The sequence below is a fragment of the Lepisosteus platostomus genome, chromosome 4 (assembly GCF_059453375.1).
Source record: "Lepisosteus platostomus isolate fLepPlt1 chromosome 4, fLepPlt1.hap1, whole genome shotgun sequence".
NCBI lineage: Eukaryota > Metazoa > Chordata > Actinopteri > Semionotiformes > Lepisosteidae > Lepisosteus > Lepisosteus platostomus.
The window spans coordinates 73,964,693-73,981,855 of NC_142614.1; the positions used below are offsets into that span (position 1 = coordinate 73,964,693).

Here is a 17,163-nt window from a genome sequence, read left to right on the forward strand (position 1 = left end):
ACTATGGGGAAGAAGGTAAGCATTCCAGCTATTGTTTCAAACACAGACATTCTATGAGTGTCAGTGGAATGTAGGGCACTCCCAGGCAACTAATGCCAAGGCCAGGGTAATTTAAAAGAGAAGAGGAAAGAGATCCCCCATCTTATCAGAGTCAGCACTCAGGAAAAGTGAAGTATTTGTTTTAGAAGTAGCTTCCCATCATATATTAATGCAAAAGAGTAATTTTTCATTATCAAACAGGAACCACATTTATATCTTTATTCACATTTTTAAGAGCATAAAAACAGTTACGAACAAGAGGTGGACCTTCAGCCCGTCTAGGCCATGGGGTAGTCAGTAGCTAATTGGGCATCTTATCCAGCTGTTTCTTGGGGGAAGCCTGGCTATTGGGTTCAACTGCAGTACATGGCTGTGTAGCCTTTGTTAAAAGTGCCTCCAGTTTTCCATTTTAAATGCATGTATCCTCTGGTTCATGTTTCACTCTTGGTTATGTGGAAAAGTGAAAGACTTCTTTGCGAAAACACTTTTATTGAACCTTTCAGGGGAAGAAGTGTTTCACTTTCCTACTGTCCCCAGTGCATTCCCATGCTTCAAACCCTATTCCCAACCTACTGGATGCCCTAGTAATACAATAATGTTGGCTGATCCCCTTGGACATTTCTGCACTGACAGCTGGACCATGTTGTCAACCCTGAAGTACTGACCTTCACCACATGGTCTGTACCCTGAGCAATAAGGCAAAGGGCAACATGTCAACAAGTACACGCTGCCGACTTCAATGCTCTACATGCAGGCACAAGGTCTTGAGCTGCTAGCCCACCCACTCTAATGGGTGTCCCGCAGGGAGGTTTTTACCTGTCTGGCTGGGGAAAGGTAGCTGTCTGAAGTTGGAGCTCACGGAGGTCTTACACAAACACTGCAGCTGATCACATGGATTAATGTTCATATGGATGTGAAAGTGGAAGAGATACCACTGACAAATTGATATTTGGAACACAAAATCTCATCTTCCATAGTCATATTGGTACAAACTTTATTGGATTATTCTTGGCAACATTTTCCAGACCTACCAAGACAAACTGTAACTTATGGTTCAGCCTATTAGGGCAAATGGATCTGGTTACTTGAAAAAAAGTCACTTTGTGTTGTGGATGATGACTGAGATGTGCTGTAGTCAAGACAAACTGTAAGAACGGTTATCCCCACAGTGAGGGATATCAAGCACTACTAAACTAGCTTAATAAAATGTATTTCAGGTAATGAGGTAATGATAATGATGCTTGAGTGATAAATGTGCTGGAAGGTGACTTTAAAAGTGAACAGGGTGGTCCTCCAGAGCCTTGCAAGCAAAATCAGAAGATAAAGGATTTTGGTCTCGCAAGTTGTAGGTTTTTTAGCAGCTGATTGCAACTGCTGGCAAAGTACCATCCACAGGGACTGTGGTGGCTGCCAAGGCAGGAGCAACGCTCCAGCAGCTGTCCAGTACAAGCTAATCATCCATGGAGGCATGATTCACTGGAAAAGGGTGATGGCTGGCTGGGCCGACTTTCAGGCATCTTCTGCTTCTTATTGCAGCCCCAGCTGGCCACCCAATGCTCACCCTTTTATGTGGTTGAATTCGGTGATCGAAGGCAGAAAAGTTTCCTGCCATCTCACTGCCCAGAATAATCGTCTTCGCACTTCCCATAGGAGAGTTACTAATTATCAAGCTCGGGAGGGTGGGGCTCAGAATCACAGGACTCTCCCTGGTCTGGTTTCTCTCAGACTCTGCAGGTTCTGCAGCAGGATGAGCCAAATCAGGCTCAAATGATGTTTCTTCCCTTGTGCCTACAGGTGGCAAGGAAACCAGTTTTGCTTTACAGATCCTCAGCCAAGACTGGTAAATCTGCAATTTCCTGAGCTGTGACTTGTCTTTCGAATCTTGCAATGCACTGCTACATTTCTCCTGTTCAAACAGATTGAGATCTGAGGACTGTGTTTGCCAAGGAAGACACCTTACTGCTCCTACGTGTTTCCTAAATCAGTTGTGCACAACTTTGGCACACTGGGCAGATGTGTTCATAGATATGACAGTCATGTGAAGCTTCACCTCGCTGGATTACTGTTGGCAGGTCTGTCAGGCTGTCAAAAATATGGCAGCAGCTCAGGGGACAAAAAGGGTTTTACATTACAGGTATTACCAATAAAATATCTCTTACATTTACCTGACAATGTGTCACAAAAACAAAGACAAAGGGTATGATTTTTTATATAGGTAATGATATATCCCTGACATACAAGTGCAATAAGCTCACAATGGTGTGAACATGACTGCCACGTGTTTGCAACCTATGCAAGCATTTTGGCAACAAACCAATTATTTAATATGACAATTATGACCAGGAGAACACTTCCAACTCATGCGTGGGAAGGGAGCCAGAGCTACTTCTTTAATGATTTGTAACTGATTACAATAAATTCTAACAATATACCAAGATTCAAAAGAATCATCACCTTGTGTTTATCTTTGTGTACAATATATAGATTTTGAATATTGATTCAATGTTTTTGTCATTGTTTTGATTAACAGATCACTCAACTGACCGTGATACACTTGAGTGACTGTTACATAAACCTTACATTACCTCATTAGTGACAGAGGAATGATTTAACCTGTTGACTGACTTACCTGGTGTAAATCAAGGGATTAACTATTGATTGTCATCCTAGCACCTGGATAAAAACTTTACACATTTTTACACATATTCTTAAAAAGACAGAATGACTGTTAGAGAATTGCATTTCTAGAGTATATTGTTGAGATTTCAGGTAGTTCAGCAGTGTGACAATATTGTACTTGGCTCTTACTTCAGCTTTATTTGTCTACTCTTGTTTATCAAACAACAAGCAGAAAAACATTACACACTGTGTCTCCATTTCCATGCACAAAATGCTCATTTGTTTGGCTGAGGACAATCACTAATGTTGGACCAGTGACATTTTAGTGGTCAACATATGTATGCAGCAATACAAATAGATCCATTAAATTACATAGAAAAACAAGAGTTATTTTTTGTGATATTCAGTTACACTTCATAAGTAAAATTGATTTGTGGTCATAATATAAAAGGGCTACCTTTAGACCGGTTTATTATAACATTATTTTGTTCATTTATGAGATAAAATAGCATCCTCCGCCATTATGACATCACACACACAGTTTGGCAGCAGTTCCTCACTCATATCTTCTGCATGGTTCATTATCTTGAAATCCAGACAAGAGGATTGATTGAGGAAATCATACACCCAAACTATATCCATGTCAACCACTCAGGATTACATTAGAAACCAATAAGTGGAGACACTACTGAATTCTGGCGTTGTTAATGTCATGGAGTGCATCACTTTTTTTCTTTTAACCAGTTTCATAAAGATTTAAACCCATCAAAAAGTATTTAAAAAAACAAAACAATGAACAGGCTCACAGAGTGACATTGACTTGTAACACTGTTTCCAAAAACAGGGATTTTCCACAAACTCCATCAGGGAATTGGAAGTCAGTGGGTAGAGGGATGGGAAATTAAGAACAAAAGCTTTGATATAGGATACTGTGGTTGTCATTGGGGTTTTTTTAACAATTTTGGAGGAAGTGAAAGGAAAACTGGCAAAATTCAGATCCAGTTAAACCCACCTCTAATTTTGGAAATAATTCAAGGGGGCCTCTCAGTGCCTTTTATAAGCCAACTGAGGAAAACTCAAAAAAGTAGAGAGTGAGGGATGATTTAGTCAACTCTATGTGGATTTTCAGAGCAGTATCTGGCAGTGCTGCATTGGGCAATAAAGATGTCATTCACCAATGTAATGAGACAGTCCTGCTACAGCTTAAGAATGCCAGGCACATTAAAGTTTTGTAGGGGCTTCTGCAAAACTTTAACCAGGCTACAGTAATGATGGTTTTTCATTCAGCAAGGGACAGAGAAAGCACTAAAGGAAATGCATCATTGATGATATGTAATTCTTAAATGATATATTTTCAAAGGCACCTTCTGAATTACAAGAGGAGACCACAGGCCTGTAGTGCATCCTATTATTTTTTGAAAAGGCAACGTACATGTAAGCAATAAAGGGCAAAATGTGTAAAGGAAATCAAAGGCATTAAGAAGCCAAAACCACCAGCTAGAGCTTCAGCCTCTTAAATAATGAATTAGCTGCTGATATCCTGTGACGGGACTTGGAGAAAGCACTTCCTTTTGGGGAGAAGTAGAGCTTGAATGCCCATGAATTATTCATGGAGGAGTGTGCCTGTTAAAATGACTCGATACTGGAAGTCAAGTGCAAGATTATCTTTCCACTGTCAGAAAATATTGCCGCCTTTGTAACAGTATATTGAAGAAATCGAAATACAAAGGCAATATGAAGAATACGGGATTACAATTTTTTTTATTTTGCTAGGGTTAACTTCTTTATTATTCTAGATCATAGGCCATATTTTTTTTCAGTTTTCGTTCTATTTTTTGGGATGAAACACTCCCAGATTGTACATTTGGAGAATGTAAAAAATTCCACCTCTCTGCTGGTATTAATGGCAAATTTCAAAACTTGTCAGACATCTGAAAGCATTCATATACTGTAGATACGCATGTGTCTCAGTGAATACATACAGAGAGAGAAGGAGACAGGGAAAGACATTCCAGAAGTTGATGATGGCTTTGTAGTCTGGTAACTTATCTCAGCTACACAGTCACTCATCCGAAGAAGTCATGATATGAAGCATCCTGAAAGAAAATTTACTCCCAACAAACCCTGGAGGAAAGATTAAATGAAAAAAAAACTAAGGAACTCCCTTGCAACATGTACAGTATATACAAATACAGTATATTTGATTTATTTTAATTTTCAGGAATCTGTTTTGTTTGCTCTGTTCTTTTTCAAAAATCCAATAAAAATGTCACAAAAATCAGCCAACATTCATGGAAATAATTCTGGTCCACAAAACTATAACTACTGGCAAAAGAACTTTCCTTTGTTAATGTAAATCCTTCTGACTCCAGATATTCTGGACTGAGAAGATTTTAAGGGATGTTGCAGTGGGAGGTGGGCAGTGTGCAGCTTTATTTATATGTGTTTATTTGGATGGCAACTTAATGTGGGGTCTGGGAAAACATTGTATTGTGTTAACAAAATAAATCGCATTGTAGAAATACTGTTTGTGCTATGTTTACCCAAGTGTGAAGGGCAAAACTTTAAATCTATGTCCAATCTTAAATGGAAATTCAAATTCCATATGAAGATGCCCATGAACTCATATGCATATGACTTTCTTAACAAAACTTTTAAGAGTCATAAGGGGGTAGGCGAATTACTATTCAAATTGTCTTTTGACTCTACTTTTGATACATAGGCCCAAGGATTTGTTGAATGTGAAATCCTGAAGGGTAGAACTATAACTAGAAAATAACTAGAATTTCACAGATTTCAAATGTTCCTAGCAGTACTAGTACAACGTATCCACCACTATACTTGAACTTTGTGCACAAAGTGAAAAAACACAAAAATTATATTACTCAACCAGCCAAATCACCAAACAAATCAAAACTTTATCATAACTGCTAAACATCTTCTTAATATTTGTGGGATTCATATTGATAGCTGGCTTCCACATAAGGATGTCTAAATATTTTCTATACAAGGCAATTTCTGAATGTAGGGATGTGTAACTTCTGGGTTGATTTGTAAAAAGGATCGAAACTGCTAATTGTATTTATGACCAGATGGATCTATTTATTTATTACCCTTCCAAAAAAGGGTTTTGGCTTACTTTCCTGTGGAACTCCTAGAGATATCTTGTTTATAAAATTGTTCTGTCTAGCCAAAGATCTTTGCCCTGACAGGCAGAGCAGAAAAGGCGGTAGTGTAGGGACATATATCAAAAATAATCTGTAAGGTTAACAACTGAAGCAAGATGGTACAGTATGAGCACATTAGAATATGGTTGTTCTAAACTGGAAAAGAGAAATTCAAAGGGTTTATCATTAGGTATATGTCGAAGACTGTCTAACACAGATTTGGGTGCAACAATTTACTGTATAATGAAAATAGGAAGGTATTTAGCAAGACAATCTTCTACTGCTAGGAGATCTTAACTTGCCATACTTAAATTAGGATATCGTGATGGGAAATACAGAAGCTGAATTGGCTGAACTGGTTAATGATCGCTTCTTTAAACATTTCATAAAAACGCCAACTTGGCTATATGTTCTTATTGACTCTTCTTAAACAACCAGGATATAATTAAGGGAACAGACGTGACAGAGCCACTGGGAAACTGTGACCATAATATGGCATCATTTGATGTACTGTATACATTAAAACTCAAAAATGTGATTCTAAAATTAGGGTTTATAATTATAGAAAAACAGACGATGAAGGAATGAGGCAGAGCCTACAAGCAGTGAGCTGGGATTGGATAGACAGAGTCAGAGGAGAAGGATGGTTATACTTCAAAAACATAATGTTAATGGCTCATAGGGATTCACTCTTAAAACACTGAAGTCTAAGACCAGAAAAATATGGTCTAAATGGTGTAATGGCAATATTAATTAATAAAATAAGATGGAAAAGAGCACTTGACACACTGGGTAAAATGGTCCATGGCTCAGAAACGGAGAAAGAGCATGTACTGTATAGCTATAGGTGTAGCTGAAAAAAGATATTACAATTGCCAAGAGGGGGATAGAAAATAATATTGCAATAAAGGCAAATAAATCATGCAAACACCTTTGCTGGTACTGAAAGAGTAAAAAAAAACAGTAAAAGTGGGACGTAATAGGGGAACTAATAGAGGATGCAATAATAGGGAATAATAGTGGATTAATAATTGAGGACACAGTTAACATAAATCAGTCTATAATCTAGATTCTGGTTTACATACAGTACTAGCCACATTTGCTGCTGACACTAAAATAAGGGGATTGACAGAGCTCAGAAACAGCAGAAAGGGAGTTACAAAGAATTTAGATAAAATAATGGATTGGGATGACACTTGGCAAAGGAAATTCAACAAAATAATTTGTGGACTCCAGGGACTGACTTATACAGACAGGTCAAGGGAGCTAAATCTTTTCAGTCTTGGACAGAACAGATTTAGAGGAGATTTTAGGGAAACACATTCCTACGAGGTACAGATAGGTTCAACTCGGGGGTCTGCTTCACATTCAGTAGTATAACAAGGACACAGAGCCACAGATGAAAACCTTGTTTATTTAGGACAGAGAGAAGGAAACGCTTTCTCAAAGAGTGGTGGGTGTCTGGAACAGGCTTTCCAGCAGGGTGGCTGAATCATCACAAACTTTGGGCACCTTCAAGAAACAGCTGGAAGAAATTTTAGATTCACTCAGCGACAGTACTAAACTACCAAACGAACAAGGCAAGCCGAATGGCCCCCCTCTCTTGTGCACGCTGTTCTAAAAAACGCTATTCCATTGCAAGTATGGATTTGACATCTAATCCAAAGAAAAAACACTTGAATAACAGTCACCCTGCTCCACAATTAAGGATTCTGTTTCCATATTTTGGGGGTTTTCCTTCACTCCCCTTCTTCGCCCTCAATCAAACGCTATTCTCCGGACATCTTGTCGTCACGAATGATCAGCACACCAATCGGGAGAATGGACCCAGCGCAATACCTCAGGTGGTCAGGAGATAAAGGGGAATGACACAGTAGCTTCCAATGCAAGAGAGGGCACAGAGAAGGCTTCCGATCCAGGAGAGGCCTAGGCGAGAAACGAGATCAAGGGCGATTTCCGTAGTTCGTATCTGAAAAGCGCAGAGAAGGCTTCCGATCCAGGAGAGGCCTAGGCGAGAGACGAGATCAAGGGCGATTTCAGTAGTTTGTATCCAAAAGGGCTCAGAAGACTAAAAATAGAAAGCGAGGTAGGAGCTCCGAAGGGGCAACCAAAACCAGGCAAAGAATCAAGGGTATCAGAGGGTTTAAATATTGTGAGATGTCGTGGTGTCATTTGGAAAAAGTGTTCGGGGGTAGAGTGTAATTAGAGCAATGCGCTTCCGTGTGGGAATCTGGTTGGATGAGGGCGTGACACATGTCCCAAGCCTCTTCTCTGCTTGGGCTGATTTGGACAAGCCATGAAGCTTCCTCCTAATCTCTCTAAATGAAGAATTCTGCATCAGTTTTACTGGGTTCCTTCCATCTCTTTTGAGGGTCCAGTCAGCCCCCACCTCACAGACAAGCTGCTTTCCCTCAGCTAGGTGAGTTTTTACATTTCTTCTCTGAGAAGAAAACAATGAGGAGGATTTGACCAAACTCCTGAAATGTGCCTTCTGAATTGTAATGATATTTGCCTTGTGCACAAACTGAAATTCAGCTTGTATTTTCTGTAGGAAATCGGCTTTTCCCTTCGGATCAAACTGTGCCATCCCCTAGGCAAGAAAAAAAAAACACTTGTTAAAAGGGAAAAAAAAACAGAATTAATGTAATAAGATAAAAGTAAAGACAGGAAAATTGCATCCAATTTCAGGAGAGAGTGGTCAGAAAGATTTTGACAGCAAAGATAGAGGTTAGAGAGAGAGCGTTTTCATGGCCGTGTGATTGAAGGGTGCTTTCACCTCTCATTTAAACAAAATCATTTTCTGGAGCTTACCAGCTGTTCCTGTAGTAACTCCAGAACAATAGACGTACACATTTTATTTGAATCCAGGTACTGCACTGATTTTATTTCTATGTCTAAAATTCCATCAGAGCTGTGGATCTGCATGAAATGACAGATCACCTTCATTTACATCAATGCCACCCTCTAGAGAACTTAGAACTCTTCTTTTTCTTATTAAGTGACAGGCACATTAGTTTGTTTTTGTTTTAAACAGCATTAAAAGGAACACGCCCTGCTTTGTCCATTTGAAAGCCTCCCTTCAGAAAGGCACGTTCCTCATGAAAACGTCTAATAAATGCTGAGGCATGTGTCCAGCAAATGAGAAATATGTCATATACAGTACTACTACCCATATATTTACAAGCAAAACAAATTATAGATGTTTTTTTTTTCACATTTACCTACCATCAAACAGTTGAGCAGCCAGTCCTGCATTAGTCACTCAAGTCTTTCTTTTAGGCAAAGTCAGCCCATACAGTTCAAACCCACATCTTCGCTTTGCCATGGCTCCAGTGCTGACCACAAATCCATGTGTTTGATACATTAGCAGCCAGACTGGGTGTAGTGCCGACATGCTGCACACACTGTGTAATAGTTCTGTAATCCAGAAGATTATATTGGAGTCCCAAGGATTTATTTAATTTTGTTTAATTAAGCCTGTGTCAGGGCAAACTATGAAACTTTAAGTCTGATCAAACAAAACGGATTATCTGACGGTAGAATACAGTACGTTCACTTTTAGCTTCGCTGGAAAGGAGAGACCTTATGTTTGAGGCATAAGCGCTATAAAACACATAAAGCACTGATATTCTTGTGGCTGTCCACCCAAAATGCATTGATTATGAGCATTCAAATACATTACATCTGCTCCAATAACTGTATTAAATACGAAGTTGATAAAAAAAAGGTTAGCAGTGCCCTTGATGGTTTTCCTGCTAATGAAAAGCCTTTTTTCATAAATATTACTTCCAAATTGTTAAATAATAGACATAAAAATGCCTCTCCTTCCATCGAACACCCTGGACCCTCTGAGCATCACATATACCAAAATTACCAATAAAAGTCAATCTTTGTGTCACAGAAATAAAAAGATGTGTAGTTTAAAGCCTACTTCTAAGTAGCAGAAATATAGAGTTTAGAGCCCTTTTGATATAGATAAAAAAAGAAATAATTTATAATCGTCAAGTTACAATTGTCAGGAATTTAAAGGAGTTCTTTCCGGACCCTATGCAGACGGCATGATCCAGGGAAAAGTGAAGAAAACACGGGGAAAAGTCGTGCAGGATACGGGAATGAAAACAGGGGGGCGTGTCCATGGGGTGCTGGTGGTCGGGGGAGGTGAGGCCGAGGCAAACAATCCGGGGATGAGTCAAGAGGGAAATCCAAAGACAGGGCAAAAGTTCAAAGCCAGGCGATCCATCCGGGACTGACGATTAAAAACCAGAGCCGGGTCGGGACCGGCAGGGGAAACAGGAACGGGAACAGAAACAGAAACTTAAAACCATAACGGAGACAGGCGCACCCAGGTCCCGGGCTTGCATGATGCAGGAATCAATGCAGAGCCGGGATTAGCGTCACCGTCTGGGTTTTAAGGGGGAACTGAAAAGGGGCTGGAACAGGGAACAAGTGCGGGGAGATGAAGCAAACAAGGAAGGGCTGGAGCGCCCTTAAGAGGAGGGGTTTGTGATCGTGACAACTATGAATTGCTCATTTATTTACAATGAATATTTGCATATATGGCTGGGTATCTCACTGGAACCATTTGGGTGAAGTACTTTGCTCAAGGGTACAACAACAGTATCTCACCTGGGAGTTGAACCCACAGCCTTCCAGTTACAAGCCCAGAACCCCAACCACTGCTACCCCATACTGAATGGCTGTAATGAACACGTGCACCAGTAGGACTAGCAGGATGTGAAGCTCAAGGTCAGTGGCTGTGAACAGGCAGATAGGTGCTCAGTGAGGGGACAGCAATGAAACAGCAGCCATGTGTGTACAAGGAAGAGCTCATGTGAGAGAAAGAGGAAAAACTGATTTAAAAAAAGGTCAGGTTCGTCAAAAGAATAAGAATCAGAGGTGGAGAACTGCTACAGTATGTGAGCAAACGATCTGAAATGTAGAGAAGACATACCTGTAGGGCTTCAAACAGTAAACAGTCACTTGGCAACCACTGGCACAACGCCATGCAGTCGACTCTCTGGATAGGAAAGAAAAGGGAAAACAAGGCAGAGCGGAAGGACTAGATGGAAATAGATCTCTAACAAATTACAGATCCTTTATTCTCCCATGATGTCTGCATACCTGTCATAAGAACATAAGAAAGGTGACAAACGAAAGGAGGCCGTTTGTTCCATCTGGCCAGTTTGGTAATTAGTAGCTAATTGGTACAAGGATCTCATCCAACCTTTCCATGAAAGAAACCAGGGTACTGGCTTCAACAACATGAGTGAGCAGCTTGTTCCAGACTCATGTAGCCCTTTACACAAAGTTTTACTCCTGTTATATATGTGATAATGTATATTCCAGCTCTTACTAATATATTGAGATAGAATGGTTTGTTCATTTCTTACAACAGGTTAACAGACTGGTTATCAGAAATCTGCTAGAAAATTGATTCATAAATACCCATAAACAGCTAACAAATGTTTAATCAACATCTATAAAGTTGATTAAAGACTCATAATTTAAGAACCACCAGTCCTATTTATTGTTAATTTCTCAATGACAAATTGACTTACCATAGTGGCTTTTGATATACTGTACGTACATACTGTAAATACCTAAAGTTTGAGTTTGAGAGCTTACACTTTTAGAAAAGCAGACTGGGATGGAATGAGGTAGAGCTTGAAAGCAGCGAAGTGGGAACAGATGGATTCAGAGGCAATCCGTGAGCCAGTCAGACAAGGATGATTCTTCAAATACATAATGTTAAAGAATCAAAACAAATTCATCCCTAAAATAAATACGTCCAAGTGTATGAACCTAAATGTTTTAATGAGGAAGAATAAAAAGAGACTCTACACAGTCAGTGTTCAATGGCCCAAGATCCAGAGACCATAACAGAGTATACTGCACCAAGCTACAGACACAGCTGGAAAAAGATATTAGAATTGCCAAGAGAGACTGGGAAAAGAACATTGCAGCAGAGGCAAAAAGAATGCATAGCTTTTTTTAGTACCGCGACATTAAAAGAACTGTAACAGCTGATGTAAATAGTTTACAGGATAATAGGGGATTAATAATAGAAGATGAAGAAGAAACATGTGCTAAATGAATATTTCACACAGGGCTTTACAATGGAAGCCATCAATAACTTGACCCCTGTTATAGGAGGAGATTCATCAATATTGGGTAATTTTAGCATAACTGACACTGAGGTTCTCCTGCTTAATACTAATAAATCATCAGGGTCTGATAGCATTTTCCCAGTAGTACGTAACGAAATGAGAGATATTATTTGTGGACCCTAGCTAAAATATTTTAACTCTCATTTAGGATGGGAGCTGTTCCCACAGATTATGAGAGCAGAACATTGCAGATGTAACATCTATTCATACAAAAATGGGTACAACTGCACAAAGCAAAACATCTCTTATAGTGGTTTGTTCTTTTGCTATTGGTAAGGTTTTGGAAATGAGTGATCTACAAGACAGCTGAAAGACAATGGCTGCTTGCCTGTTAGACAACAAGGCTTTAGAAAAGGAAGATTTTATGTTGCTTACTGGGAATTCATTGAACAAGCACAGTTGATAACATCAAAGCCTAAAACAATTTACGATACAGTATCTGGATTTCCAGAGAGGGTTTGGTTAGGTCCCTTATGACAGGTTAATGCTCAAATCAAAAATAATTTGAGAATGAACAGGAAACCGAGGGGCACATCTTTAGGGGCACAACCACAAATTTGTGATACATCTTGGGCCTGACACCCTTCTCAATGTATACTATGATTTAGATAGTTAGCAAACTCATGGATTGGGCAGATACATAGAAAATTAAGTTTAACAATTGTAAGTTCAGGGCGGTACAGTGGCACAGTGGTTAGCTGGGGCCCTGGGTTTGATTCCTTGGGCACCTATCTGCTTGTACAGTATATTCTCGCATGGGTTTCTTCAGGGTGCTGGAGTTTCCTCACTCAGTCAAAAAACATACTGGCGGGTTAACTTGTGTGTGTTTCTGTGTGTATGCATCTGTCCTGTGATGGACTGGCGTCCCATCCTGGGTGTATCCTGCCTTGCACCCATTGCTTGCCGGGATAGGTTCCAGCTCTCCAGCAACCCTGAATTGGAAGAACGAGTTAGAAAATAAGTTCATACCGATCTACTCAAGAAACAGGCAAACAATGTCCTCCCCAAGACAATGTACAGAAACAATAAAAAAGCAAACAGATTGCTTCGGTACAATTTAAATCAAGGGAAGTTAAGTTTTACAATGCATTAAAAAGGCCTCGTGCTGATTTCTGTCACAACTGGAATTTAAAAGAGAATTAATTAGTTGAAAGAAACTGAAGAATTCCTTTTCACAGAGAGTTGTGGGTAACTGCAGCAGCTACCTTCTGTACCTAGGTGCTTCAAACTCTGTTTTCCTAAAAGAAAGATTTATGTATATGGAAAATAATTTATTGTATATCACATTTTTATTCCTAGTAGCTTTAACTGCTCACACATGCACAATAATGTATGCTTTTCTTCTTCTATATATATATAAATTCGCCAGCTGAGATTATTCAAACTCCAAGAGTCATGTGGCAGAAAATGATATTACATGCCCTAAGACAAATATTTATCTTCCCAATGAAAAAGTCATTTTTAAAGCTTCAGACCTACTGTAGCTGTGTCTTACTGGTGACAATGAATTTGGTTTTCATTATAAGTTTATTGAGGAGGAAATAAGACAGTGATCTCAAGTTGCTGAACATAATGCTAAGGTAAAGCAAATTTCAAAGTAGTTTTAATTACAAATTTATTTTAAAAAATCTAGGATTCCTCAAGAAAATCTAAAGTTTGGGGTGCATTGTTTTAAAATAAGGAAAGGAAACACAAATGTTTCAGGTCTGCTTTTCTTCCATGTTATTTTGTTATCGACTGTACAAATAAGTGTAGCAAACCTGTTTTCAGGCACTCCTATTGGGTTTTTAATGTACAGTATAAATATGTTCTAGGAGCATAATACAGAAAATTAAGGCTGTGCAGCAACTGCTATTAATACAATCAGGAGGAAACTAATTCAAAGGCTCATTACTGAAATGTACAAAAATAATTTAATAAAATGAGGAAGGTAAAGAGAACTGTTAACAACATCTTTATGTTTATTATTATCCAATCTTTGTGAAAAAGTGTTGCATTCAGTAATGCCCATTCAGAAAACTAAACGGATGATTTGTGAATATAAAGAGTTTATGACTGAGATTTAAGCCAAAGATGATCTAGCAACCATTGCTTCTACTTACAGTGGTATGACAGCTGCCAAAGTTCAAATTAAATTGACCACTAAGAATGATTTTTATTAACTGAATTGGCAACATAATTAAAAAAGCAAATACGGAAATCCTGCTCGTAAATACAGTATATCAATTTCGAGAACATCAACTCAGCAGAACTCTATATTTAGATAAACCCTGCTTATAATGAAAAAGAAGACTTATAAACAAAAAATAAAAGTTGTTCTTGGTTGATACACTGGCACTTGAACCATTCGCTCTTCTCAGGCAGTTGTCACACAGTGATCTGACGCTGATGTTTACCTTACTTAAGCAACAGGAACCCATTCAGCTCAACTAGCCTGTTTGGTAGTTAGTTGTTAATTGAGCTAAGGATCTCTTTGGCTTCAACAGCATGGTTGGGGAGCTTGTTCCAGTCTCTCACAACCCTTTGGTTGTTACATATACTGTAGTTAAAAACTACATTTCGGTTTCACTTATGTCCTTTGTTAACTATAAAATAATGAACATAGGTTACAAATAAGAATAGGCCATTCAGCCTGCCTAGCCCTTTTTAGTTAGTAGCTAACTGATCTGAGGATCGCATACAGACATTTCTTGAAAGAAACCAGGTCTTATTGTTATTATGTTAGCATAGATAAGAAGTGAGAACAGCAACGACACAAAAATCTAACTTTAACTCTGCTTAAAACTGTGAGTTTTGCTGGATATATAAGATCAGGGCATATACTGGCATTCAATTCATTACCAATACAGCAACTTATACACACTAAATAAATACATAATAATGTTACATTAAATTCAACTCACTTCTCATCTTTGATGGCATTGTTCTACCTGTCCATGAATACAGGGATCCTTTAACCAAATAAAACAGCAAGGAATAGTTCTTCACAAAGACTACCTGGCCAACAGGCTCCACTGTTACAAAGAAGACAGATCAGTCAAGGAATCATTTTTATTTTTCTGAATAAGAACATGAGGGACACAAAGATTCAAATGTAATGAGAAACACAAAAATACTCTCATGGTCCTCTTTTAACAACTGGAAAGGAGTGATACAATCACACTGTCATTTAGAAAGTCAACACTGACATTACAGAATTTCCTAGCACCAATAATTATTTCATTTATAGGTTACTTGGTCGAAGAAAAAAATGTGCAGAATTCGAAACATACTGTGCTGTAGAACCTTAGGGTGGACTTTGATCTACAATACAGAGCCACCACAGAATAAAGACTGTTTAATGGAAGTGACTATATACAGTAGCTCAGATCAAGGGTCAGGTGTATTTGGGATCTGAACTAACCACTTGACTGTCTAGGATAGTTATGTCCTGTGCTGTAAGAGTGAAAGAAATTGCATTGCAACTGATCTTGCAGATTCCTAGATTAAGATAACTTGTATTCTGTATGAACTTGTTGAGGTGTAATATTCGGCCCTGTGGAGTGAATAAAGACCAGTTACTTGTATGCCATATGTTTCTGTTGAGTTTTGTTTAGATTGTCATTGTCATTGCTCATAAATATTTGTTTAACCCAGTGTGCCTGTTTTTTTACTCTTTTCACCAAAGCCATGCCAGAGAACAAAGAACTCAAGTGCCTCTAATTATACCAACCCCTATCAATATAATAATGGCATCATTATTACAATTTGGGGGTTTGGATGATTTAATTTACATATTAATTAGTCCTCTTGGTCTACTTCTGTATCCCTCTATAATTTTAGTAACCCCTATTTGTATCAATTTCATTCTAACCATGGCCGATTATTGTTGACGGTGTAATGCTGAAGAGGTGGTTTAAAGTAAGACAGTATACTCATGAAATTTTCAACAGCAGCAGCTTTCTCTGGAGGACTTAGAAAAGGGGGCATGTGGCACAGAGTAGATGTATGCATGGGGTTACGTTACAGCACGTGTGCCCTTCTAAAAGTGAGCCAGAGATGGAAATTTCCAAACTTCAACCTGTATTTTAGGACCCTAGGAGGAGGGGGGGGGGGGGCGTTTTTTTCCAGTGAGAGCCGCAGTTCTCGCTGTGCTGTCTGCTGCTGGGAACAATAGCTGCCTGTCTGTCGTGGGGATTGGTGGGACACTTGTGGGCTGACATAGCCACAGGCTAGCAGGAGCATGGAGAGGGACGGGAAGGGGAAGGAGAGGGTGCCAGGACTCGGTCGCCCAGCAGGTTAACAGCAGCGCCATTGTGACAATGTCCCAGCTCATGAGCAGAGAATGGAGTAATCTTATTAAAAGGACTGACCTTTCTGATTTTCTCCCAGCTCCAGACATTTGGCTTCGTTGACAGCTGGGGAACAAAAAGGCCATTCTGTCTGACGTGAGGCGCAATGCATAAATCAAGCAAACTTCAGCCTGGCCTTGAAGTTCTTGTCTTCTCCCATGTCCTTCTTTATTTCAATCCCAATCATATTCTAAATGAATTGTACATATTGTATGTTTTTACCTTTTACAGTAAGTACCTAACTTTTATTTGTTTTCTCTGCATGTTCTAGCAAGCACATCATGATATATGAATCCTGTGAAAATAGGGACCTGCAGTGAAAGAGGGAAGAAAAGCTGTGCTGTCTAAGCATTTATTAAATCAACAAGACATTTCATCTGAATAGATATTTATTTCATTCTTTTGAAGAGCCGTGCATCACTAATAACAGTGCTGCAGATGACTTTGGCTGCTGGCTGCTTTGATGAGTCATCAAATGTTTAAACCTTCAATAAAATGTTTGAATAGTTGGCTGTAGCAGGGCTCAGTATTTTAAACACTGTATCTTGCTACTGTATGCTCGTTTTCATAATCACTTCTCTAGAAATTGTGGAAAAGTAAAATCATTTGCACAAAGTCTAAACAAAAAATGTTGTCAGGGAAGTAGAACTTTTACACATTCTGAGAACAGCACAGAGCAGGAGTGGTTTTTGCTCAGTAATATAAAAATAATATTAATTCAAAATGTATTAAATATTTGATGTGATGATTAAGTTAGTGAAAATCACATTTGACAGAATCCAAAAATATGTTTAAAGTCAACAGATAGAGAATGCTATCTGTGTGTACTTGAATTAAACG

General features: G+C 38.9%; 1 long non-coding RNA gene across 2 annotated transcripts; it reads right to left on the reverse strand.

Moving 5' to 3' along the window:
* Positions 1-7,241: 7,241 nt before the first annotated feature.
* On the reverse strand, positions 7,242-16,631 carry LOC148673807 (uncharacterized). Of its 2 annotated transcripts, XR_015936124.1 has the most exons (5): positions 16,345-16,631; positions 14,896-15,006; positions 10,777-12,924; positions 9,051-9,242; positions 7,242-8,415 (listed from the first exon to the last, which is right to left on the reverse strand). It is a non-coding gene; the product is annotated as an uncharacterized LOC148673807 (long non-coding RNA). The 2 variants fall into 2 exon arrangements; XR_015936123.1 differs by having other exon boundaries at positions 9,051-12,924.
* Between the last annotated feature and the right edge of the window lie 532 nt (positions 16,632-17,163).